Source organism: Anolis sagrei, chromosome 4 (assembly GCF_037176765.1).
Source record: "Anolis sagrei isolate rAnoSag1 chromosome 4, rAnoSag1.mat, whole genome shotgun sequence".
NCBI lineage: Eukaryota > Metazoa > Chordata > Lepidosauria > Squamata > Dactyloidae > Anolis > Anolis sagrei.
In genome coordinates, this window is record NC_090024.1 from 190,727,020 (window position 1) to 190,753,970 (window position 26,951).

The following is a 26,951-nucleotide window of genomic DNA, read 5'->3' on the forward strand; positions in this document are numbered from 1 at the left end:
ACACTGAGAACTGGGAAGCCCTGGCCCTTGAGTGCTCCAGTTGGAGGTCAGCTGTGACCAGCAGTGCTGCAGAATTTGAAGAGGCACGAATGGAGGGCGAAAGAGAGAAACGTGCCAAGAGGAAGGCACGTCAAGCCAACCCCGACCGGGACCACCTTCCACCTGGAAACCAATGCCCTCACTGTGGGAGAAGCTGCAGATCAAGAATAGGGCTCCACAGTCACCTAAGGACCCACTGCCAGGATACTACACTTGGAGGACCATCATCCTCAGACTACGAGGGATCACCTAAGTAAGTAAGTAAGTAAGTAAGTAAGCTACCCAGCAGCACTTCACAATTGCTTAGTCATCTCACACTCAGACATATCACTGGCCTGACTAGTTTACCCAGTCTTTCCTACACTTGGTCCTTCCCTGATACTTTGGATTTAAATGCTCCATCACCTTTCTCAGCAAACTTGGCTAATGGTCAGAATGCTAGAAGTTGTAGCCTAAATATATGAAGGGCATGACTTTGGGGAAAGCTGGTCCACAATGACTGGCAGCAGTTCTCCATTATTGTGATGACCCCTTTAGCACTATGACTCCATTTTAACTGCCATAGTAACAAATTTGGATTTTAAGTTTAGAGAAGGTTATTTAGAATTTTCAACCAGGCAGTGTTAATGTTAAAGTAGAATCATAGTGCTGTAACTGTGTAGTGTAAACCAGGGCCCAAAGAGTCCTGCTCTGCATGTAAACTATGTGTTTTACCACTCATTTACTGGCACCATCCCAAGCAGACCTGAGCAAAGAAGCATTTCTAGTTTCACTCCTCTTTTTTTTTCCTTGTGGGAAACCCTAATTTGACTTTATCTTTGATGTAGCATAACATTTGCATGAACTACAGCACTTTCTATTAGACACTTGCATTGACAGATTTAACATTATGGATACCTGTAAAGAGTTTTTGAAAGTCATGAAATGCAACAAAAAATGCAAAATACGGTCTGTATATGCAGTTTTGCATAGAAATACCCAAAACATTTTATTCCATTATGGATATCTCTCTGAGTGCATGTGCAGCTACATCTATATCCATATTTTAATATATTGTATCTGTAATATACATTGGCTAATGGATATTTTTATTGCAATGAATCTATCAGCTTTGAAAAGTCCACAAAGTTATTGTTGTTGCTGCTGAAATAAGCTAATATAGCTACTCATCTGAAACCAATGTTTGCTCTCATACTGGACCATTTGAAAGCATTCCAAAGATTACATATAATCAGGAGCCATACACGGGTCAAAACTTTAGGAATACATACAGATGGAAGCACCACAAACAATACTGTCTCCATAAATGTAGAGATCAGCTGTAGTCTTGCTAGCATGGACCTTTCTCTTAGTTGAAAAGTAGGATATTCTTGGCATCTTCAAGCTTCAACTGAATCACAGCCATTTCTTTTGTTGTGGTTTTAGGAGTGTCTTTTCCACACTGTTTATAATAAAGGTGGATTCACCAACCCCATAAGCAGAACACTCTAAGATAGATTTTCCCCTTTAGGAAATTCCTGCACTTCACTTCAGAATGAGAACTTAATCTAGAGTAATAGGACTAGCAATAAAAGGCATGGAGAACTGCAAACCAAGACCGTTTTAAAATAGCTCTGCTGGCTTTGCTTGGCTTCACCCTATGCAACGTTCATTAGCTTCTGCTTTCACTCTGACTCACTCAACAGGATGGGCGGGTATACAGGACAGAAGGTCTAAAGGGAGGAAAATGAAAAGCAGCAGGCACAGGGAACACTAGCACAGCAATCCACCAGATGTTTAATACAGGCATACCTGTTTTAACAAAACTTTGTGACAAAAAGCTACTTTTTGCAAAGTCTTCATGACTGCCCAAACCCCTTCATCCTCATTGTCTTCTGCCTAGCTGGATGTATTTTCAGAAGAAGCAGCATGGGCAGGATAATGAAAGATGGTTTGAGAAACACAGACTGGATCTACACTGCCATATAGTGCAATTTGGAACTGAAATATATGGTCAGTATAGATCCATCCAATGACATTTAATTGCACTGAACTGCATCCTATGGGTCTACACTGACCATATAATGCAGTTCCAAAAAGCAAATCCGCATTAATGTAATGAAAGCTGATCCTAATATTATGTAGCTGTATGCATTTGTTTATTATAGACAAGGTAAACATTATTACAGGCAAGGTAAACAATTCCTGCCTCAAAAATGGTCATGCACGTCATTATCTCATTTCCTATGTGCATATAGTTAGTTTTGAATAAAAAGTCTGATGCAACATATTGAACTTCTTTTTGTGGTTTATGAGCCTATCCCCATTCTTTCCATATTATTTTTGCATCTGATACCAACTTTTATTTTAAAGAAGTAATGCCCAGAAACTCATCTATTTGGTTCACTGAGGTATATCCCTACACAGAGATGATTTCCCTTGTATTCTGTGGTATTTACCTCTTAGCAGGTATAATATGAATTCCAGCAAAAGGATACAATTCTCTAGTTCAGGCATGGACAAACTTTGGCCCTCCAGGTGTTTTGAACTTCAACTCCCACAATCCTAACAGCCGATACACTGTAAGGAATTGTGGGAGTTGAAGTTCAAAACACTTGGCGGGTCGAAGTGTCCCCACGCCTGATCTAGCACAATGGGCCTAACTGAAGACAACTGTAACTTAACTTCCAAGGACTGCCCCTCACAATGTAGCAAAGTCAGTCACCAGTAGAAAGAGTTTTTGTCATATATTGCATTTATCTAAAAACGATAGACCTGCCCTTTCCAGCAATGAGACCTGAGCTTGGCCAAATTATGTGTAAGAGTAAAAAAATGTGACCTAAATATATCTGCAAACTCTGGGAGCATGAAAACAACAGAAATACTTTTGAGTTATATGATGAAGTCGTTGAAATTTTTACTTTGTTTTTCCTTCTAGAATAAAGAGTACAGCCATCCATTAGCTTCTTCAACTTTATTATAAGTCAACACACCCCAGAAATCTCCAAAATTTGGCTTCCTTTTTTGCGGATGAAAACTCGCCTCCCATGAATGAAGAAGAACATTATGAATTGCATAATGGGATGTCAAGCCACAGTTCTGTTCAAGATCTTTTTATTCATGACTACCCAAAAATCAATACAATGCTGCATATAAAACAGTTTGATGAAGTAGCATAATGATTCTTAAATCACTTGCTGACTTCCTTGCATTTTTTGTACACTACAGGCATAACAAAAGTATATGACTTAAGTCTCTGTGGCATTTAATTGACTGTTTCTATTGTGATTAGCACCAGGATGTAAAGCTCTAGGTAATTACCATATTCTGCTGGTATGTGCTCCTTCCCCCACTGAAAAATCAAGACTGCAGTTCTATGCCTTCTTCCTAGGGAATAAGCCCCACTGAATCCAGTGGGACATGTTGTTGTTGTTGCTGCTGTTATTTTTTACTCTACTTTTCCCCTCTACAAATGAGACTAAAAACAGCTTCCAATACAACCAATTCCATACAAGTTAAAACCCAAAAATATACAAACGTTAAAATAGAATTAAATATTAACCTTATGAAGAATAAACAAATTAAAATACTTAAAACTGATTCAGAGCTAAAACCATGCAGAGGATTACAAGCATGGAAGAAGCATCATAGTTCTATGCCCACTGGGCAAGGAAGCCAAATGTATCACCCTCTCCACTCAATCTCATTTCTGAGTCTTTTGACACGATGAAATGATAATATCAGATCAGTGCCTGGAGGATTCTGGGAGTTGTAGACCCAAATATACACCACATTTTCAAGGTATTGTTGGGATACAGCTTGAATCCCCCTTGTGCAAAAATCTAAAATATTCCAAAACTTGAAACTTTCTTCCACCAGACACCCACTTCTGCCTTTAAGATACAGGGGCTAGTCAGATATCCAGTGCTCAGAGTTTTCCTCCATGACAGAAGAAAGAGAACAGGGGGAAGAGGGAAAGATTCCACTAATACAAAGTCTCTGTAAAAAGTAGAAATCCCAGACACTGATGCATTTATCTTCCACTCAGTTGATAGTGGTACGTGACAGGGCGGGACCTTGGAAATAGCCATGAGAGCACGTGCAGAGCAATTCTATTGACCACTGCCTCTATCCAGCCCAAGACATATGGGAGGTTTATGGGAAGAGGTTTTCTCTCCCCCCCCCCCCCCACCTTTCTCTGGTACTTTGCTAAAAGGGCAGAAAGTGTACTGATTACTCTTGAGGAAAAACTCAGTGGACTCTGGATGTGTGAGTAGCCCCCTTTTATCACATTTTTTACTTATTATGTTTAGGCAAATACAGATAGACCACAAATTGAAAAAAAAATCCAAAAGACCAAAAATTTCTCTTTCAGATAAAAGAGGTTTGCAAGATGAACTTGGATACCTTGCATTTATAAGGCAGATGCCTTCCTATTATCTTGGGAACTAAAATAGGACTAAAGTGTGTCCTCTGGAATACAGATGTGAAGGCCTGAGGAAAAAACAGAGAGGAAAATGGGGGAAATGATTTTCCTTTTTTTCTCAAGGTAAGCTTTCTTTTCTTGAAAAAAATTAAAGATTATGTAATATTGTCTTTAAAAATGATGGATAAAAATGATTAATACAATATGCTCCTCTATTTTTCCCCATATCATCTTGGAAAATGATATAGCAGATTGAACAGTCTTTTATGTAAGACTGTATGTAATAATTTACATAATTGCAAATCCTTTACTTGCCCCCCCCCCCCCCCCGGTTTTATATGCAGTATCTGCCTGACACTATAGAGAACTAAAACTGAGGCAGTCTTGTTGGATTATGAAAAACCTTTCATTAATGAAGATGAAAAATATTAAAATTGGCGTGGCAATCTGGAAGACACCAGTTGTCTGCATTTTTGGACTCTCCTTGCAGAAATGGCATAGTGTTAGTTATGATGAGCACTTACAAATCAAAACACACTACTATTTAATTTAGTATGAAAAGGATTTTACTATTTAATTGCTCCCTAAACTTCTAATCAGGGAAGTGTGTGTAGTAAAATTTGACTCAGAATGATGGGAGATAGTGATGACTTTCTACAATTTGGGTTTGATGATGAGATGACACGGAATGACTTTTGTAGTAAGGTTGATGTTTTGATGTTTTGATGAGGATGTTTTGATAATGATGAATTGTGGATTATTTTACAATATGTCTTGTATTTTGCACCTGTTTTTCTATGTTGTACACCGCAGTGAGTCGCCCCTGGGCTGAGAATTGCGGTCTATAAGCGAAGTAAATAAATAAATAAATTTTAGAAAAGCCCAAGAAGGCATCCAGTCATATACCATTTGGGAAATCATTGATTTTTTATAGCTGCCCTGTGATGTTATTTTTACAATCTGCAGGCTACAACTACGATGAAGACTTTATGATATAATTGCTTTCATTATTCGTTAGACAAAAATGAGTCTACATATTTTATACCAAGGAAGCAACTCATACCAATAAAAAAAAAAGATTAGCTATGACTGACTCTTCTTTTACTTCAAGTTGACAATACCTATGTAAGAAAAAGATTCTGCAACTAATAGCATACAGTATTAAAAGGTACAATAAAATATTACAATAGTACATCTGGAAATTTCCAGATTACTAGTTCAAGTTCCTTTTTAAATACTACAGTATTCACCGGGTATCAAAAAGCACACAGAGACAAGGCTATTATTTAGTCTTTTAAGAAAGATCACCACAACAACAAAAAAAAGGCTGTGTATCTTGGGTTGCTCAGAAATTAAGTCTGAAGACAACAACTGCATAATAAGTGAAGAACATGGGATGGCACATCAAATACTTAAGAAATCCAGGTTCCAATGCATTTCAAGTTCTAAGAGGTCAGAAACACTGTTATTATCTGAGCTCACAATAAATTTGTAGCCAATGCAGGTCAAAGGAACAAGAATTATACACACAATTGGCCCATTCAATGCATCAGGATGGGCAAAGTGAGGCCACTCCCTTCTGTAGACCCCAAGTTCCATTAACATCCCTGAAGCTCCAGACTGACATCAACCACACAGGAGTGACACATTATTTATTTCATCCTGAAACAGATACTCCAATCTTTAAACTTCAGGAAGTAAAACCAAAAGTGATACCTGATCATTTCAGAGCTGAAAACCTGGCCAATACGACCTGGCAGTGGAGGCCTGGTGCAAAAGGTGGGCTTATCTCCACTGTAGTTGCCTATTTATGATATACAATCACTGGTGGCAGCAGGAAACCTCTTGGAAGCATGACAGAAAACCTGTTTCCTCCCCCAAATACCCCTAACTCTCTGCTTTCTCATGTTCTCTATGAACTAATATCCTGCTTTCTCTTTTATATCTCAATTAAAATTCACAAAAGTCACTAAAATGCACTAAAGTTCGAGTGTCTTAAAAATAGATCCAAACCATCAGCTGGTTCATAAAGTCCAAGGTTTTGCCCTGGCAGATATAACTATGAGAACAAAGCTCCACACTCTCAGCTATGTCTGTTGATGCCATTCCCCTGAAACCTACAATTTGATCCAAGCAGCACTCCAATTAAAGAGGCCTCAGACACAGCAGATCAGGCTGCTGGGAAAGGACAGATTACTCCCAGTTGCAGGAAGCAATGAAATTGATTGCTGCATGCAGTCACTCCTCACAATACCTAGTAGGAGGCTGCTGCAATTATAATTTCCCTGCAACCCAATCTGCAGTGCTTCAAAAACTGATTGGAGAGCTGACTGGATTAAGAGATAAGTGTGAGTGGTCATCTTCAGTTATAATGCCCATTAATATGAATCTCAGAAGTTAGAAGATAATAAATCTAACTTTGTCGTTGACTGCTGTAATGAGTAACAGGAATGCCCCCTCCCATCTTCCTAAAAAGTACGTAGTCTGTGGAGCCCCAAAAGTTACTTTTAAAAAGTAATCTCCAAACACATGAAGAAAAGCAGTTAAGTTACTCACCAAACCTCTGCTGAAAAGGGTACCCGCAACCCTCTTCTGATGTTGTCAGGGATTGGGGAGATACATGTGGAAGGAGGTATTCTTTCAATATCCCTTCTGTATGGCTTCCTAGCATTCAAAGAAGGGAGAAAATAAAGGGAATTTATGATCAATAACTATGACAAGGAACTCTAGTATATCTCTTTAAAAATCAATATTCTGCATCAAATCAGAAAAAAACCAAAATGAATCTAGAGTATAGCATCATACATTCATATCAGTGCACTTGTTCTTACCTGCTACTGAAAATCACACTAATCTTTGACATTCAGTAGCACATGCCTTAGCGAAAAGCTTCAAAGATAAAATCTATGCCTTTTAGGTTATGATATAGTGCTGGGGGAAGAGGGGAAATCCTCAAGTAGTACTAAACTTGGCAGTAATCAGTGAGAACTTATTAGATAGGTAACAAACATCAATAGGGTAAACTAGAAGGAGACGATCTGGTTAGGGAAACTCCAACAAGAATTATGCTATGTACTAAAAACCACAAATGCTAGAATAACTGTATATTGTGATTCAACAGCACATGAGCCTGTGACATCTGATATGAAAGCTCATTTCCTGCACCATCACAAATAGGAGTAGCTTCAAATGAAGGAGTTGGTCTTTTTGGAAACCACTTGTTCTTCATTTACCTGTAAGTATTTTTATTTTTTTCTGGATCTAAAATTTTATGAAGGTAGATGGTATTTTAAAGATGGGGAAAACCCACTTTCAAGGAGAAGCAGGCCGATTGTCCACGGGGTCTACAACAAGGAGATGGAGGCATCCAACTGCAGTTCCAAAGAGCTTTGGCCACCAAGGAATTTTTCACAGCTGTTTAATGAAAATGAAGGGACCCAGGCAGCATGCCATAAAGGGATGAATGATACTACCAGTTGCAAACCAGCAAAGACTCAAGGAACCAGTAGAAACACCTCAGATCCAAGGAATTATATCTACCCACCATTCACAGTTCATAAATCTAGCAAAACAGACTGCCTCCAATTACTTCAGGTCAGCTGCGTGCTTTCCTTACTATTTAGCAACTTATAAGTGATGGTTTATGAGAGGAGATTATTGTAGTTGCTCAGGAGATGCATTTGTTTGTAAACATACTTCTACACACAAACTATATATATAAATATATATATAGTCAAAGGCTAATATATATATTAACAAATCTTACATAGTATGGTATTACTGGTGTATCAGTTTGAACTATTATTTGAATTTTCTACTACTGTTTCGTTTTTGGTATCTCAAAAGGATAGCAAATGCCTGCAAAACTATATTTATTAAGAAGGTTAAAAATAAACATCTAAGAGGACAGGAACTATATATAACACACCAAAACATTTGGGGATGGGTTAAGTTACAGATTCTTTCAACCTGCTCAAGAAGGTTGCATTGGACAGCTAATAAAATCATCCCTCATTGAGAGAGGGAAGAGAGAGAATGTTTTCAGCCATTGGTCTGTTTGCTAGATCATGTTTTAAAATAATCATAAGTGCTACCTAAAATAAGGAAGTCTGTAGATTTCAATACATTCATTATCACATATAATGAATATCTCTTTGGACACATAAAAAGAGAAACAGTGTACATGAAGAGGGATAGTATAATTTAGGAGATCTGCAAGCTTGATGAAGTTCTTATAGTGAAGGCAGAATCAGAGTATGTTCACCTCCCACAAATGGCCATAAGCCATGTCAGGTGTCTGTTCTTCATATTAGCTGTGGAAGATCCTGGCATGTAAAATTAGCTCAAGACTTAGGAAGGAAGGAAACTGTTCATGCACTAGGTCCTTCAGCTCATCCTGCTTGGTTAGAGCAGCAGGAACAAACTGCATTTTCTTGCTCACGTCAAGCCAACTGCAACAGTGCATGGCTCAGAGCTGGGACCTAGCACCAACCTTCAATCAAGAACCAAACTAAGATTTTGTATGATGTTCAGAGGTCATACTAGTCCTAGGAGTTTTCCAGGTGTGAAGCATTCCTGCCCAGAACCTTTCACACATAGCTTTCACAGAACTAGAAGAGCCATAGCAGTGAAATGATGATACTGTTAAGACTGGGATGTGGGATATTCAGATTCAACTCCTAAATGAACCCACCATAGGTGGCCTGAAACTCTCTTTTCTTGGGCTGATCAGCCTTGTAAGCTTATTCTGAAGATGCAGTGAAAAGGGAGGTTGCCAACTTCCCCATATTGAACTTAGCAGAGGAAAAATCACATGTAACTAATAAACAAATACCAAATTCCTAGATGAGGCAAATGATACTGACCTACCTACCCATTTGGGTGTATCTACACCGTAGATTACTGCAGTTTGACACCACTTTAACTGCCATAGCTTAATGCACCATGGGAATTGTATTTTTACAAGGCATTTCACCTTCTCCACCAAAATAATGATAGTACTTCAGCAAACTACACCTCCCATGATTCCATAGCACTGAGCCATGGAAGTTAAACTGTTGTGTCATCCTGTAATTTGGATGAACCCTTAGTCCATCAATTTCATGGATCTGCCAAGCAAGGGGAATAGGAATAGGATAAAGACTGTAATCTGAATTCAGAGAATATGTATACTGCATTGCCCTCTTTCTACTCTTTCCAGGACTCAAAATTCTTCTAGCTTCCAAAGCTTTTGCTTGTTCTATACTGATCATACTATATCTATGCCCAAGACAAAAGAACATCTGAAGAACATCTGAAGAACTCTTTCACATTTTTTAAATGCCCTACTTCCCCTTAGTTACTGTTGGGTATTTGCTTTACAGCTGACAGTGAATGAATGGAAAAATCAATTTCACCATGGAGTCTATTACAAAATTCTTTGCCAGCACAAAGGTCCCAGTAGAGACCCAATAATTACAGACTGCCTAAGGAAAGGAGTGAGAGGAGAGGTCAGACCTTTGCTCTGTTTTGTGATACCTCTTTGACACATGTGAGTCCTCAGAGAACAAAATCCAAAACAGAAAGAAAGAGTGTGGGGAAGGAGAACCGCACTCGGTTGTTTTCTCTTCTTTGTTCTGTATTTCCTTTTCCAAGTGCCACTAAGAAGCAAGCAGGGAGAACGTATCCTGGGGGGCAAAGTTCCCAAACTTATGCCAAGATCAACATACACAGTTGTGATACATTCAGAGAAAGCATAAGCCCCAGCCAATCTCGCTGTACAGATGCAATGCTGAAAAACAAATACTCTTGCTTTTGTGAGTGAGAAGGATGCTCACTCAGGCTGGGAACAATATGAAGAAATACATGGAATAGACAGTGCATCAACATTGTAAAATTAATGCAGTTAATGAAATGCTATGCAATCCAGTGATGCATAGTTTGGTGAGGTACCAGTACTCTTTGGCAGAGACAGCTAAAGTCCTTATAAAACTACAACTACCCATGATTCCATAGCATTGCATCATGACTGTTAAAGTGATTCAAGCTATTACTTCTGCAGTGTAGACTTTTAGAAGTGCTTCCAAATACAGAGCTTGGAGGGAAAATGGACTACATCTCTCAGAATTCCCTAGGCAGTTGCTGTGATGGCTGGAAGATATTAAAATGTGATTTTTAAAATCTCAGCTTTAGCAAAAGGACTGACAACTCTATTCTCAGAGGCTACCAGTACAGTAAAATGTATTTTTTTAAATAATTTGCTGCCCAGAGTTATGCCTCTTATGGGTGGCCCTGCTCCATAAAAAACCAACATGTTCTTGCCATAGGGTTTCCAGATAATAGAAGAGTGCTTCCAGTTAAACTTTTTATTCTGCAGTTGCCTCACCATATTAACAGAATTTTATGATGGTGGGATGTTTCCAGGTTATGATGTCTTCTATTTGCAACCCTTTTGTGTTTTTTTCTGCTGCTGTGTTTTGTCATTTGTTTTTCTCATCAGAAAAAACATACACACCAAAGATGAACAGGATCAGAATGCTAAGAATCCTTCATCTGGAAACACCCTCAATCAGAAAATTACACATGAATATGTATGTTTTCACATGCACACATAGAGCAAAAGAAAAAAAAACAGAAAAATAAAAAGCTTGAAATAGGTTACTTTTCTTTACATGTGATAACATTGGTAATTAATTTTAAATATTATCTTGAATGAACTTGGTACGGCTGTTGGGGCAACATAATACAGTGACAGAATATGGCCTGTGGGACACCCAATCAACCAAAACAAATTACAATGCAGTATAGTCAATTGAGTTTAGTCCCAGGCAAATATGCATAGGATTTCAGCTATAGTTCATGTGTTGTTGTTGTGTGCCTTCAAATAATTTTGGATTTACAGTGATCCTAAGATGAACTCATTACTGGTTCAGGTTTGTTTGTTTTTTTACAAGGTTTTTTCAGGGAAGATTTGTCATCGCGTTCCTCTGTGGCTGAGAGAGTATAACTTGCTCAAGATCATGTAGTGAGTTCCCATAGCCAAGCAGAAATTTCTACCCAGGTTCCCAGTATACCATGCTGGTTCTATTAGTACATGATCCATAATCGCCAATAACCAAAGTAATGAAAGAAATCACAATAACTTTGGATGAATTTTTGAACATGAAGTTTAGCAATTTCACTCAATTATTCTAACCCCCTAACATTGTTATACTTTTATAAATGTTTGTTCCTTTATAAACACTAGAGGTTGTTAGACTGCAACTCCCATTAGCCCTAGCTAGCATTTGATGGAGTCATAGTCAAATAGTATCCGAGGGGAGGTGTGCAATGTGCTACTCCTTGATTAACACTTTACACCACTTATTAAATGTAAAGAATAACAAATATGTGAAGTCCATCAAATTAAGTAGAAAGAACAGAAAAAATGTAGAAAGCTCCAAACTGTTGACAGAATTATAAATGGAAGAGGCAGGGACCTTTGACAAGAGCAATCTTTCTAGTTTTTTAAAGATCAACTATGAACACCCATCTAGCAATTTATGCCCATCAGATTCTTTATTATTCCTAGGCATGCATCTAGCAAGCAGGATGCTGTTTTAGCAATATATTTTGATGGTTTTTATTTTATTGTCAGATAAAGTTGACTATTTGCAATATTGTGCTCCATTAATTTAAGTTGAATGCCATATAGCATCTATTCACTAAAAACAATGGTGGAGGTTAGAACAAAATGGAGCTATACATGCCAGAACAGGAGAATCATCATTATCACTACTTGTATCTCACCTTTCCCCCAATACTGGAATTTATGGTTGCTTAAACATTATTGAAAAAAGTACAGATTAAAAGCATACAAAACTATCAATAAATGTGTGTGTGTTATTTTAAAAACATTTGTCAAAAGCAGATTCTGTAACTGTATGTCTGGACTGGTAGGATAAAATCCCAAATTGATAGATTTCTCAAGGGAAGAATAATCAGAATTCAAAGCTCTTTCTAACGGCTGTAGATTTTGTACTTGGGGCTCGCTCTCTATTATTTGCACATTCGCTCATAGCTGTGCAAATTCAAGTCTGGGTAATCCATGTACAGATGCTTCTTCTGTTGGCTGAGTCACACATGAAATGATTTCCGGAAACAAAACGGCTGCTTTGATTAGCTTAAGATTGCCGCTTCAGGGAAAGGCAGCAAAGATGAAATGGATACAAAGATTTGAAATGTGGTTTTGATAAAACCATTATTTCTGTGCATGTCTCCAAACGGCAGAAATCAGTGCAATGTATAAGTGGTTTATTTTTCCTCACCACCTTTGGCAGGCTAAAGAGACCTGAGACCTATTCTCATAATCTTCTGAAACTATAGTCCTACTGTAGTACTTCTGAACTTGTTTGTTTTACTTGGAGTCAGTTTGTGAATGTGCTGAAAACTATGGATCTCCTTCCAAGAAAGAAAAGTACAACTAAATACAATTTTGAAAGTAATGGGGCAAACTGATGCGGGGAGGGGGAGGAAACACACATTTCTGTTCATTTTATAGAATCCTATCCATTCATCCACCGTTATTCACAACATACATTGCTCTCACCACCATCCCAAGCATGGTGGGGACAAGGGAGACAGCCTTCCTGGTGGTGCCCTTCCCAAAGAGATAAGACAGGCCTCGTCAATATCCTCCTTCCGCAGGGACCTAAAGACCTGATGGTTCCAGCAGGCTTTTAAAAGTTATTAGCCCCAGGACCTACCCTGGCCATCAGTTAGGACCCTGCCCTACACTTTACCCACTTCCCCAGTCCTATGTTACCCTGTGGTACTAGCCCTGGCCCAGCCCGCTTATAGCTGTCCAGCAGAAATGAGCAGCCCCAGGCCCTACTCTAGCCATCAGTTAGGTCCCTGCTTTGCACTTTGCTACCCTGTGGTATGAGCCCTGGCCCAGCCCACTTATAGCTGTCCAGTGGGCCTTGGAAATGAGTAGCCCCAGGCCCTACCCTGGCCATCAGTTACGACCCTGCTTTGCACTTTACGCACTCCCCCGGTCCTATGTTACTTCATTGCACTAGCCCTGGCCCAGCCCTCTTATAGTATCTAGGCCCACTTTGAAAGTCTGGCCACTGGTAGTCCAAATTTTGTCCAATGGAACACTATTGGAACTGGCTTTTAAATGTATATGATTGTTTTTAATAGTATTATTTTCATGTTTTGTAATGGTTATTCTGTATATTTTATTGGCAATTGAATGTTTTGCCTGTTGGAAACTGCATGAGTCCCCTCAGGGAGATAGAGCAGTATACAAATTTTTATTATTATTATTATTATACACCATATATTAAGAACCTCTGTTCTGCTCTACACTTTCTCTCTGATTCATAAGACAATCTATTTTAGGGTGAATTTATCTGGACATTATCTCACCCATGTCTATTGCATTCCAAAAAGGAAGACAACATTCAGTAACTCCCACACAGCTCTGAAAATTGTACAGCCTACACTTCTCCTGCCAAGAAGCTTACAGTTGTACAAAAATATGCCAGGCACAGTCACACAGTTACCTCATGCACCAACAAAAATAACCAACAACCATTAGCGTACACTGTCATCTCCCAGGCCGACCTCAACCTAAAGTGTGAACACACAGCACAGTCATTATTATTATTACCTTAATGCTCAGAGAGCCAGGATGTCTATTTCACAGCCCCGTAAGGGGGTGGGGGTAGGGATTTCACAGAATTCTCTCTTTGCCAAACAAATTCTTGCTTTCCAGTTGTCATATAGCACCCTGCATTTCCTCATTTTTTATTTTAAAAAATTCAATGCTCATCAGCTGAGAGGAGAGGAAGTTGCAAAACTCCTGCTGGACTGCTTAGCTCATTGTCTTAATGTGACGAAGAAGTTAGAAAGAAGGAACCCAAGCAAGAACCCAAGCATCACTAATGCAGAACCGGTAATACACTTCCATTTTCTCCTCACTGGACTTGGTCATACAACAGGTGGGCAGGATGTTTTATCAGGAATAATTGGAAAGAAGCTATAATATTTTAAAAATATCATTATTGTTAGTATTGCCCCTCCTCCTTCACCACCAGATTTCCTAAAATGGTCTCCCTATGCTTTTCTACTCCAACAGCTCAGAGCATCTGAAGCTCTGCAACAGAAGACTGATTGCATGGTCTCTTAATCCCAGATCTAAGCCTCCACCCACACCTTCACAACATTCAAGTTATATATTTAAACCACATTTCCATTTCAGAAAGTAAGTTGAGATTGAGTTGGGTTGTAGGTTTTTTCAGGCTATATGGCCATGGTCTAGAAGCATTCCATGGCCATATAGCCCGAAAAAACCTACAACAACCCAGTGATTCCGGCCATGAAAGCTTTCGACAACACATTAAGTTGAGATTCTCACTGTTGTATTGAGAATCTTTCCCCTAGTAAATATTCTCTAGAAAAAGTATGATCCAGAGTTTTAATTGCAGAACTCAATCCTGGGGCTCTCCCACACAGCCCAGTAGCCCAGAATATCAAGGCAGAAAATCCCACATTATCTGAGTGTGGACTCAGATAACCCAGTTCAAAGCAGATATTGTGGGATTTTCTGCCTTGATATTCTGAAATATAGGACTGTGTGGAAGGGCCCCTGCACCCACTTCTGGATTCAATTGCCCTGATTTAGCAGGAGCAGTCCTGTTTAATCTCGCGGCTTCTGTAATGTCCCAATTTCTTGCACTTCCTCTCATTTTCCTCCCTTGTTTTCAGCTTACTTCTGTTACTATAACCTGAATTCAAAGTGCAAAAGTACAATAGTTTGCAGCCAATTAACTCAAGATAGCAGAAAAGAGAAGAGCGGCTGGATCTTGCCCTTCCTTGTAGATTTAGGCAAAACAAACTGTTGCAGCCTCTCCCAGTCTACGTGTTCTTCCAGTGGCACCTCATAAACGGTGCCAATGGCCATATTCTGATGTTGCTTGGTCACCTGTGTCCTGATTTTCATTTGTGAAATGTTGTCGAATACAGTATCCTGTGCTTAAATATTTAGAACATTGTGCTCCCAGAGATTCAAGTGTATCACCATTTGTAATGTTTCTCCCGTTAGCAAAGCAAGACTAACCGTTCAATAAATAGTAGTAAATGCAACAGTTACATATAAGTGAGGTAACTTTAGTTTTATAGACTTCAGACACAAAGTAAAAATGAATGTGTAACATAGTGACAATACAAGTGGAAACTGTGAAAAGGGCCATTCACTTTGATTCATTTGCACAAAGGAGTGTTGCTTCCTACAGGATACTTTGTTTTGTGCTTTGTTTTGAGCAAAATATATATTTTGTGTGTCACTTCAAGTAGCTGGTAAAAAGCAGTTTAAATGGTCATAATGTACGGTAACTGATTTTGTATCCACTAATTTGATAGCTACCCCTTTAAAATACATATAAGCCAGTCCTTCTCAAATACAGTTCATGTGCAGAAATAAATGAACAAGTAGCTGAAAATGCATGTATACTTACAAACAAAACTTCTAAAAATGGTACAGAGACCTTTTTCTGGCAATATGAATAAAGTCAACTCTAGAATATTTGGTTTGCAGTAAAGATTCAGGGATAGGGCTCTTGTCCAACCCTTTCTCCCTACAAATCAAACGTAAGTATTATCTTGATGAAGAATCCATCCACTAGACTTCTTTGAGGCACAGCGGAAGCCAAATACATAGTCCTGGCTCAAAATGTAATCTGTTGGTGTACAACTTAAATTACATCTGACCTCTGGATGTTATTATCTTCCTATATACTCTTCAAAAGAAAACTGGAAAGGTACATGGGTACTCCAGGTACAAGATACTTTGAACTGTTTTCAAACTGAATGTGCTAGGAACTACATGTAGCATCTAATGAAAAAAAATGTTTATAGTTACTATCACTTCCTTTTGACCATTCTGGTAAAAGAACCTCAATCAGCGCTCTCCAAGAGCCCCTGTGGCGCAATGGGTGCCAGCAGGACTGCTGACTGACAGGTCAGCCATTCGAATCCAGGGAGAGTGGGTTGAGCTCCCTCTGTCAGCTCCAGCTCCCCATGCAGGGACATGAGAGAGGTCTCCCACAAGGATGGTATAACATCAAACATCCGGGCATCCCCTGGGCAAAGTCCTTGCAGATGGCCAATTCTCTCACACCAGAAACAACTTGTAGTTTCTCAAGTCACTCTTGACGCACACAAAAAAGCGTTCTCCAATAGATGCCACTTAGAGTTAAGCTCCATTAAATCTAAAGATGCAATCTGCAAGGCAAATGTGTTTTTTTTAATGTCAAGAGCAACTTGAGAAACTGCAAGTCGCTTCTGGTGTGAGAAAATTGGCTGTCTGCAAGGACATTGCCCAGGGGATGCCCAGATGTTTGGATGTTTTACCATCCTTGTGGGAGGCTTCTCTCATGTCCCCGCATGGTGAATTGGAGCGGACAGAGGAAACTTGTCCACACGCTCCCCAAATTTGAACTTCTGGCCTGTCAGTCTTCAGTCCTGCTGGCACAAGGGTTTAACCCACTGCGTCATTGGGGGCTTCAGGCAAATGTGTAAAAAAATTGAATTGGGGGGTCGATTCCTGTGACCTTCAAGGATTGCACTGGCTGCCCCCACCCCCCCCCCCCCCCCAAAAACCCTGGAAGCAGCCAGAATTCCACTTCTTATTTTGAAACAATATTTTAAAATATTAAAGGAAAAGAGACATACAATCAAATTAAAAGATTGCTTTTTTCCCACCAGAAATTGACCTTTATTGACCTAAATTGACCAGAAAAAGATTAGTCCATAAAAGTGTTGAGATGTGCAAAGACCAGTATTGTGGGGCCACATGTGACCTAGCACCATATTGCTTGCCCACCCCTAATGCAAAGGGTTACATCCTAGCTCTGAATGAGCTGGTGGAGCTTTTATAGGGGTGAAATCTAGCCATCCATGTTGGAATTTAACCAGATCCTTATACAGAAATGTCATTCTTGGTGACCAATGAGCATTTGGGACCTTGCCTAAAGATGTTACTTTCATCTGTAAACAGGTCCCTGGGAACATAGTATTAGAAAATGGTTCTCAACCTGTGGGTCCCCAGATGTTTTGGCCTTCAACTCCCAGAAATCCTAACAGCTGGTAAACTGGCTGGGATTTCTGGGAGTTGTAGGCTAAAACACCTGGGGACCCATGGGTTGAGAAGCACTGTATTAGAACATCATTTTTAAAAGTTGCATATTTTCTCCTTTTGTGTGGAAAACTCAGATCATGGATCCAGGAACAAAAATGGCAAGCACATGGCCAACAGTAACAGAAAGCAAGCTCACTATTTTAAAAAAAATCCTTGTATAAAACTGTCTCTGCTCTGGTTATGCTTTCAGTGTCCTCTGAGCGTCCTATAACTTTCATCACCCATTTAAATCTGTCAGTAGAAAGCAATGAAAAAGCAGTAACCAGTCAAGGTTAAGCAGACACCAAGACCAGAATAGGTGCAAGACTGTGTATTCAGAATATGTTAACTCTTCTGTTGATTGATATTAACAATTAGTCTTTCTGGACCAAGAGAGTCTCCAGCTACTGCCAAAATATAAAGAGAATGGCTACACATTTCTTTTTTACAGCAGAAATGGGGAACTTTGGGTTTTGAGATGCTACTGGAAAGCTAGAGTTCCCATCGACTTAGCCAAGTATTTCTAGTCAGGAATTATGAGAATTATAGTCAAAAAACTTCTGGAGAGCTACAGAAATGCCCCCTCAACATGACAAAAGATAATTGTTTTTCCTGGTTCCCTGTTTATAGGGAACCAGACAAGCTCCTGACTTTGAGCATGAGCAAAGAGTTTGTAAATGCCTGAACTTCCCTAGCACTGATGTAATCATATTAACTAACTTATTTATTTACTTTTTATGGCATTTACACACTGCCCTTCAAAATATTTATCCCATGCTGACTGAGAATGCAAATCAAAATAAAGACAGTAAGATCGCTCTGCTGTTCTATCACAAATATTAATATACTAGCTTGGTTACCTGGAAACACTAGGTAATCAAGCTAGTATATTAGAAGACAATTTTAATGGTACAAAATGCTTTAGGCTGTGGATGAACTATAACTCTGATCATGCCAGGTTAACCCCAAAAAACTCCATCAGTACTTAAAGCTTGTTATGTTGGGCAAGTTTGCTCTATCTAGATTAATCACTGGTGGGGTTCAGTGTGCTCTCTTACTATAGGGTAAACTACAACTCCCACTATGGTGAGTCAATCCCCTCAAACCCCTCCAGTAGGTTGAGTTAGTCATGGGGGTTCTGTGTGCCAAGTTTGGTCCAGGTCCATCATCAGTGGAAGTCACAGTTTCTCTGGTTGTAGGTGAACTACAACTTCCAGAAAGGAAGGTCAGTTCCCTCCTAACCCCTCAGTAATCAAATTTTGGCATATCAGGTACGTGTGCCAAGTTTGGTCCTGATCCATGGGTGTTTAGGTTCACAATGTTCTCTGGATATAGGTGAACTACAACTCTCCAAAATCAAGGTGGATTTCCCCCAAAAGACCTCCTGTATTTTTTGCTGGTCATGGGGGCTCTGTGTACCAAGTTTGGTCCAAACCCATCATTGGTGGAATTGATTGCATGTGAACTATAAATCACATGGAAAATGAATTGGATCACGATTCTAGTTACGAGACGTTAATGTGTTGTTATTGATGTATCATTTTGTATATTATGCTGTTAATGGTTTTTAAATTTTGTATGCTGTTGGATTGACTTTTGCTCTTGTTGTAAACCGCGTTGAGTCGCCTACAAGGCTGAGAAATTGTGGTATACAAGCAAAGTAAATAAATAAATAAATACAGTACCTATAACTCCAAAATGTCCAGGCCAATCCCCCTCAAAACCCACCAGTATTCAATTAGGGCATATCTGGTATGGATGCCAAATGTGGTCCATATTCATCATAGTTTGGGTTCATAGTGTGCTCTGGATGTAGGCGAACTACAACTTCTATAAATCACTCCAAAGACTTCCAGTATTTTTTTGTTAGTCATGGGGGTTCTGTGTGCTAAGTTACTTCCAAGGTTCATCATTGGACCTGGAACCTCCCAATACAGTTGGCCTTCCACATTTGCAGTTTTGATCTTTGCAGGTTTGATTATTCATGAATTTGATTTAAAATGTTATCTCTAGAAATCTCTAGGTTCTCCAGCAAGCCTATGGTCAACCTCTGCTGGAAGTTGATCACAGAGTCATGTTGAAGGACTTGGAGGTTCCTAAAGAAAACACTTCCCTAGGAATCCCTAGCTACTCACTAAACAATTTTCTGAAAGTTTGCAATAAAGATGTGCTCCTGGCCATTCACAACTAGCCACCACCACACAGCTGGCATTAATTCCTTGCTGGTATGAACTGAGCCTATATCACTGCAGTGAATACTTTAATTACATGACTCTTTTGCTGAAAGAAACTCTCTTTTTGGAGCTGACTGGGTTTTTAATATTTTCTTTCAAAATGGAACACAAAAAGCTCCAAATACATGTTTTAAAAAACATAAATGCCTGCTTGCATCAAAACCATTATGATCCCAGTTATCAGCGACATATAAAATATGCAAGATGAAACAAAGTAGGGGAAGTTTCTGATTGACAGTTTAATTTGAACACATTTGCAAAATCACTGATGATAAATACACTGACTCATAATACCCCAAGTCTCACATTCAGGCATGGGATGTGTGTGAAAGAGGGACATTCTGGGGAGGCAAGAGACAAGAGACTCCTGGCACTGACTACTTCCAGTGCCAAGAAATCCTCATGCTTACAACCCAAAATGCTAGGAAGCCCTGCTGCAAAAACAAGCCAAGATAAAGAACCAACAAGGCTCTTGTGTAAGAGGCCTTGCCCAGCTGGCATCAACGCCAGGGAGCAATGCCGTACACTTGCCCTCTTGTAGGCTAATAGCCACGTTTCTACCTTTGTGTTTGGGATTCAAAGGGTACCCCATGGCAGGCCTCTCACTGTGACATGTTCCTAGTGCCAGCTGAGGGACCTATCTTTAGCTCTTCACTTATCAGAGGTTTTAAATAACCATGAACAACACACAAGGCTTCAGTTACTAAACACAGAACAGTTCTATGCAAGGAGGCATCCCCAAACTGCTGACTTTGAGCAGACCGAAACAAGTTGCCATTAACCCCAGATTGAACACAAAAAACCTGCAGAGAACCAAGTATTTAGCACCTCACTTTAAATGCGGGTCCATTTACACCAGGAAGGCATAGCAAGTTTACCTATGATTCTACCACACTGTGCCTAGTGAGTGTCCTTCTGCATAATCGCTGCTCAATCAAAAGGAGCATGGATTTGCAGGATCTGCTTACAAACTATCCTGCTACAACTCAAATGCATCCAAAAATGTGGAGAAGCCTCGGGTGAATACTGTACTAGCACTAATGAGAAGCCAAAACATTACGCTCAAGTTTGCTTATGACCTGGAGACCTGAATCACCTCACTTATGCACCCTGCTTCTTCTTAAAGAAGCAAACACAAAGCAGTATCCCATGAGATCTTGCTGAGAGACGGCACCAAGTGGTTTGTTGTTGATACTTGGGCTATTCTCAGACTCTGACAGATCTTGTTGGAGTCTGCATCACAAGAAAAGAATTCCTGCCTCAGAGTTCAATCACAGAAGGCCATGGTTCTCCCTTGATAGCCAGGAGAGGCTAAATAAGCTAGGCTGAGCAGGCAGAGGCTGAGGAAATAATGGGGTCCAGTTCAGAGCAAACATTTGCATCTGTTACAACGTGTGATCAGAAAGCTATCCACTTTAAGTATCGTTTATCCAGAACGATTGGGATCAGCAGATTGGATTTTGGACTTTTTCAGATTTTGGAATACTTGTATTTACACATATGTATATAATGAGATATGTTGGTGACGGGACTCTTTTAATTATGTTTCATGTATATCTTATGCACAAAACCTGAAGGATGTTTTATATACAATATTTTGAATAATTGTGTGCATGAAAGAAAGTTTGCGTATACTCAGACACCTGAAAGCAACGCTATCACAATCTCAGCCACCCATGTGGACACTTTTAGAGTATTTCAGAATTTGGGATAAGGATGTTCAACCTATGTTAAGTAAAGTTTCAATGTGGCCAAAAAAGGTATTGCAGAGAACCCAAGGAAGAGAATAAAGCAAACTATAAAGATGAAGTATGTGTGAAGATGATGTGTGTGTATAATTGGTCAACAGACACAGGCAGCTCATGAAGAGGTGGGTGGGGGGGATATACCCACAATCAGGTTAATGTTCTCTTGGTAAGTCCACACAAGTTTGCTCTCCACATAATAGCTTATCTTTTGTAAGAAGGACAACCCATTAGAAGAAATTAACTAAGGTTTCAGGTGCCAGATCCACAAAAGAATAGATAGGCAAAACTGCTAATCTCTTGTAATCTCTTGGAGCCAAAGGTTGGCATTACTCAGCCATCTCAGGGCTCACTCCCTAAGTAGAGTACTCCAAGAGCCCCTGGCCTGCTGCTACTCTTGACTATGTACTTGTTACCTGTTCTACTGTCCCCAGTGCTGACTGGTCATCTAATGTCAGTGGGCCAGGAAATCAACTCTGGGTTTTAGCTTGAACTTTAAATGAACAATCAAAAGTGATGTGCATTATTCCCAAATTAGGTTTAGCACCTTGGATAGTTCCTTCAAGGTTAACCCTGAAACCAGATTCACTGTCTCTCCAGTGAGCAAGGAAGAATGGACAATGGGAGTCAAGAAAATAAAGAAATAGTCTCTGTTTACTTTATCATCTCCCTTTGGGTCTCAAAGAGAATCGGAATGCAAATGGGCAACAGTTGTAGCAATGAAGAAACTAAGATCTGATGTTTCGGTCTCAGCAGAATGGTGCAGTGTACATTAAAAATAAGACAAGGATTGGAATGAGTTCCCTGTTTGCTCTGGGGCAGCAAAATGGAAAACACTGCACTGGGACAAACACTAAGCCCTTGGAACCAGGTTAATACGGTAATTTATAAGCTTTCTTTGCTTTAGAGATTTTCACTTTTTCTATCTGCTGAGAATAAAGCAAGACAGAGTTCTAGAGCTAGACACTCAATTCACATGAGATGGTAACCTGTCCAGTTGGACCTCATTGCTACCTCAATATTTTCCCGTGACTGCATACTGTTGAAGAAGAGCGATAGTATCAGAATGCCTTTTGTGGATGCTCCTGCGTCATTAGGGTGACCACATGTTCTGCTTTACGGCCAAAGGTTCTGCAGAAAAATGACTGGGATAACATAGGCAGGCTGAATGCCATTTTGAAACTTCTTTGGCCCTCAGTGATATAAGCCCTGGGGCAACCTAGGAAATTCTATCCTCTTTATTTTGACCTCGGTTGTGGAAATGCTATAATTGTTACAAAAGATTAGTGACAGATAAAGTGTCAGGCAACCCTCATTGTCTATGTAAAGAGAAACCCACCTCAAAATGGAGAAGTGGCCCATTAGTCACCACCACAGTAGCTTTGGAGTCCTTGCAGAGTTAAGAAATGTTGCAAACACAGAAACAGATGAATGGCCTTTCCTCCATCCCAACTGCCACTGCCTTGGCCTCAGAGGGAGAGAAGAGATGGCATGCGCAGTCCCACTACGCCTAGATCCATAAGCAGATGAAAGGCCCTCCCTCCTCCCAAAACTATCATTGCCCTAGCCTTGGAGACAGAGAAGAGGAGGCACTATCTGTTGGCCTTAATCTCCTCCCACATTGCTATCCCATTTTCCTTTTCTGACATGCCTTTAATTAGATTGTAAGCCTGAGAGCAGAGAATTGGTTTGTTGCTCTTTTAGTTGTATAGCCCAATGTACAAAGATGGCACTATATAAATAAATGATGACTTAATAGAGGAGGAGGAGGAGGAGGAGGAGGAGGAGGGAGAGAGAGAGAGAGAAGGAAAAAAAGGAGGAGGAGAGGGGGGGGGGAGTATGATAAAACTAGTGAGCAATTGAATCACCAGACTGTTTTAGCCCTAGCTTTTCAGCAACATAGGCTGTTGGGCTGTTAACAAGCATTTGGGTCAGAAGCCAAATGTTTTTCCTTCCATGCTTGAAATACCATAGTCAGATCCAACTCAGACATTTAGTTCAGTGAAAACATTACTGCTCTGAGTAGGTAGAAGATTCAGAAAGATAAAGCCTCACCGCTTCCCAAATAAAGCAGAAGGTCCTATTTGAAGGGCAGCATCATTCTCCCTTGAAGATGACCACTACTGAAGATTTATGTATTTATCATATCAGAAGCAAACTGAGGGTACAGTTGTAATGTATTTAAAAAACACAAAGTTTAAAAAACTTGGCATTATACTAAATGTCCTTTGACCAGCAGCTGGTCACTTGGAGTGCCTTTGGTGTTGATGACTATTGTGAAAACTATTTAATAATTTACTTGGGGCATTTGTCTACCATGTGATGTCTTAACATCTCTATATAGTGCTTCATAATTTCCATTATTACTTAACTATATGTAACTTAACTATATACTTTTCTTGAATCATGTTTGCTCCAACTGAAACGCACACACATACAAATGATTTCAAGGGGTTTTTAGAGTAAGTGGTAACAAGTGGTAGCAAGAACACTTAAAAGTTCAAAAATAGCCCAATACACATTTCTTCACATGTTATTCTAGCTATACCTCATATCCAGTCAAAACACCTGGCCAATTTTGTTGTTTTGCTTTGAATCCTCGATCGATTGCCAGACTTGAGAATGTAAATGCCATAAAAATGTGGATCATTTCCACTTAGCATCCATGGCATTGAAACTGCATAGTCAATAATGTACACATTATTTTGTGATGATACTCCTGATTTGCTTGGCCCTCCTGATCAAATTGTAACTCAGATACACATACTGTGGGGGATTGATAGCCACTGGGGCTTGGTTCCAGGATTCCCTGTGGGTACTAAAATCCACTGATGTTCAAGTCTCTTTATATACTGTAGTGTACTAAAACATATCCCTTACATAAAATGGCAAGATTAAATTTTTCTTTTTCTTTTTTTTCAATACTTTCAATACTTTCAAGCCATGCATGATTGACCACATGAGCATAGAACTTGTGGATATGGAGGGCTGACTGTACATTTAAAAACACTAGGAAACATAGCCAACTGATTCAACAACAGGCCAACTCACATGTCAAAATCCTACATGCAAAAAAATATCTTTGGATGCTGGTTGAAGAAGACAGAGAGGAACTGAACCTAGCCTTTCCGGGACAGGTTTCGCAGAGCCTGGAAACACTCACCAAGATGGCCCTTAGTGTCTCCATAAATTGAGTTCTTCTGGTGGTACTTGATCCTGTGGAAAAGTCTCTCCCAGAGCTTTCAAAACTTAGACTGGCTGATATAAGAAAATATAAATCCCTAGAACTCAGGCTGAAACCTACTAAGAAAATAACACAGAAGCCAGAGCTAATAGAAATACCTAAGAGCGCCTCATAACTGTTACATCCATTGGTGTACCTTTATAACATCATTCCAGCACTGTGCATATCTGTGTGCACACATGCATCTTCAAGTTGTCAGCTGATTTATGGCAACTCCACAAATGTAATAGGGTTCTCTAGCAAGGAATACTCAGAGGAGGTTCCTTCTTCTGAAATGTATCCTACAGATTGGTGGTCTCCCATCCAGGGTTAACTCTGATGGTTTCAAGATCAGACAGAATATAATGCCTTTAGGGCAGCAATATAAACCGCTGGCCATCCCTGTGAACAGGTATAGTTATTTATTCCATGCTAACACAATTGTTTGCTTTAAAAAGAAACAAGATGTTGGAAAGCCAGTTGAAGGATCATAGTGGAGCAGTTCCCTGTGCGCTGCCAAAAATGATGATGACTGACAGATCTCCAACAGAACCTGCTTCAGTCTTGCAAACTCGGGGCTGTGACTTCCTTGACTCAGTTTATATAGGATATTGGCTCTTGTCCAGCATGAACTGAGAGCATGACCTAGAATACACTCCAAACATTCCTGAAGTTGCACATTGCAAAGGAAGGCTGGGAATGAGTGAGCAAATTTGGCTCTCTTTCGGAGAAGCTTGTCTGCCATCAATCAACTTTTCACTGAGGAATTAAAAGGTACACTGGAACATGGCTTGAAATTCAAAAGATACTTTGGTTTTCAATCTACAAAATAAGCTAGTGGCTAAAGTACCAAATCTAAAAGCAGATTTAATGTAATTTACAAATGACCCTGCAGCACCTTAAATATTAATGTATTCACTGTTTACCTTCAAGATTCCAGTGGCAGAAGTAATCCTTGTGTGGTTGTTTTTACAAATGACTTCCCCCATTTCCTGTTAATTTTGGGAACTGTTTATACTGTGTTTTAGACCCACAGAATAGTAATAGAAGATCAGTAATCACTTTTAGGTCTACTTGAGAGTTTTATTCAATTCTTATACTGTTTTAAACAACAACAATCAAACTACACACAACCAAATCAAGCATCTATTTCGATCTTGGTTAATAATAATAATAATAATAATAATAATAGTAACAAAGCATTTTCAAAAGCAAATTATTTCTGCTAGTTGGGTGTGAGCAGTGCTCAGACAAACATTCAAAGGCACTGTGAAAACAAAACATCTCTTTAGTTTGCACTACCAATAATTTAAAATATTACTGTTAACTCCATGTGCCTTTGACAACTTTTATAATACTTATAGGAAATAAACACAAACCCTAATTCAAATAATGCTCTAGTTCAGATAACACCAAATGAAAGGATGGAAACAGAAACATACAAATGATCTGAGAGGCACTTAGGAAATTAAACAGAATGTAATCAGCTTCCTAGAGATAAGAGGCAAATGAATTAAATTATTCAATTGTTGGAAATCAACACACTCTATAGTAGTCTGAGTACAGAAATATCTGTGTTAATAGCAATCTCAGCAAATTGTTCAGTAGCATCCTCAACCAAAGGATTATCTGCTACCTAACAAAGAGTACATTAATCCCTCAAAGCTAAACTACTATGTCTCTGTCTCTGTCTCTCTCTCTAGCAGAGACTAACACAGGTAGCCATGTAAACATCTGGGAGTCAGTAAAACACAACTGAATAGATATGAGTAGGACTTTTATTTATGAATAAAAGCTTTACAAATCCTGATAAAGCAAACTCATTCCAAGAAAGTTCTGTTGAATTCAATCATTCAGTATGAGGCCAAGATGTCAGACTTTCAAACCAATAGGAGCATGTCCTTTGGACTTGGTCTTCTGCTGACCATGGACCATTATTTCTTTAAAAAAAACCTGGCTAAAACCAAGTTGAAATGTGTTCTGTCCCTCTCTCCCCTGACTCCAGCTTGCAAAATCCAAACCATAAGGCTGCAGGGCAGAAGGTGGAATGAATGATCAACCAGGCTTCAAAGCCATTGTTATCACCAAGTGGAAGGTAGTTGCATCATGCAATATTGTGGGGAAATAGTTAATTAATTTTATCTCATAAGCAATCCTAGATGCT

At 39.4% G+C, this 26,951-nt stretch overlaps 1 protein-coding gene across 2 annotated transcripts in view; it reads right to left on the minus strand.

Moving 5' to 3' along the window:
* The window catches only part of TFEB (transcription factor EB), an 84,542-nt gene that overhangs the window by 26,894 nt on the left and 30,697 nt on the right, over positions 1-26,951 (minus strand). For both annotated transcript variants that reach the window (XM_067468008.1, XM_067468009.1), the window contains exon 2: positions 7,001-7,108. The gene's annotated coding sequence lies outside the window, so the exon portion shown is untranslated. The remainder of the gene's footprint in view (positions 1-7,000; positions 7,109-26,951) is intronic.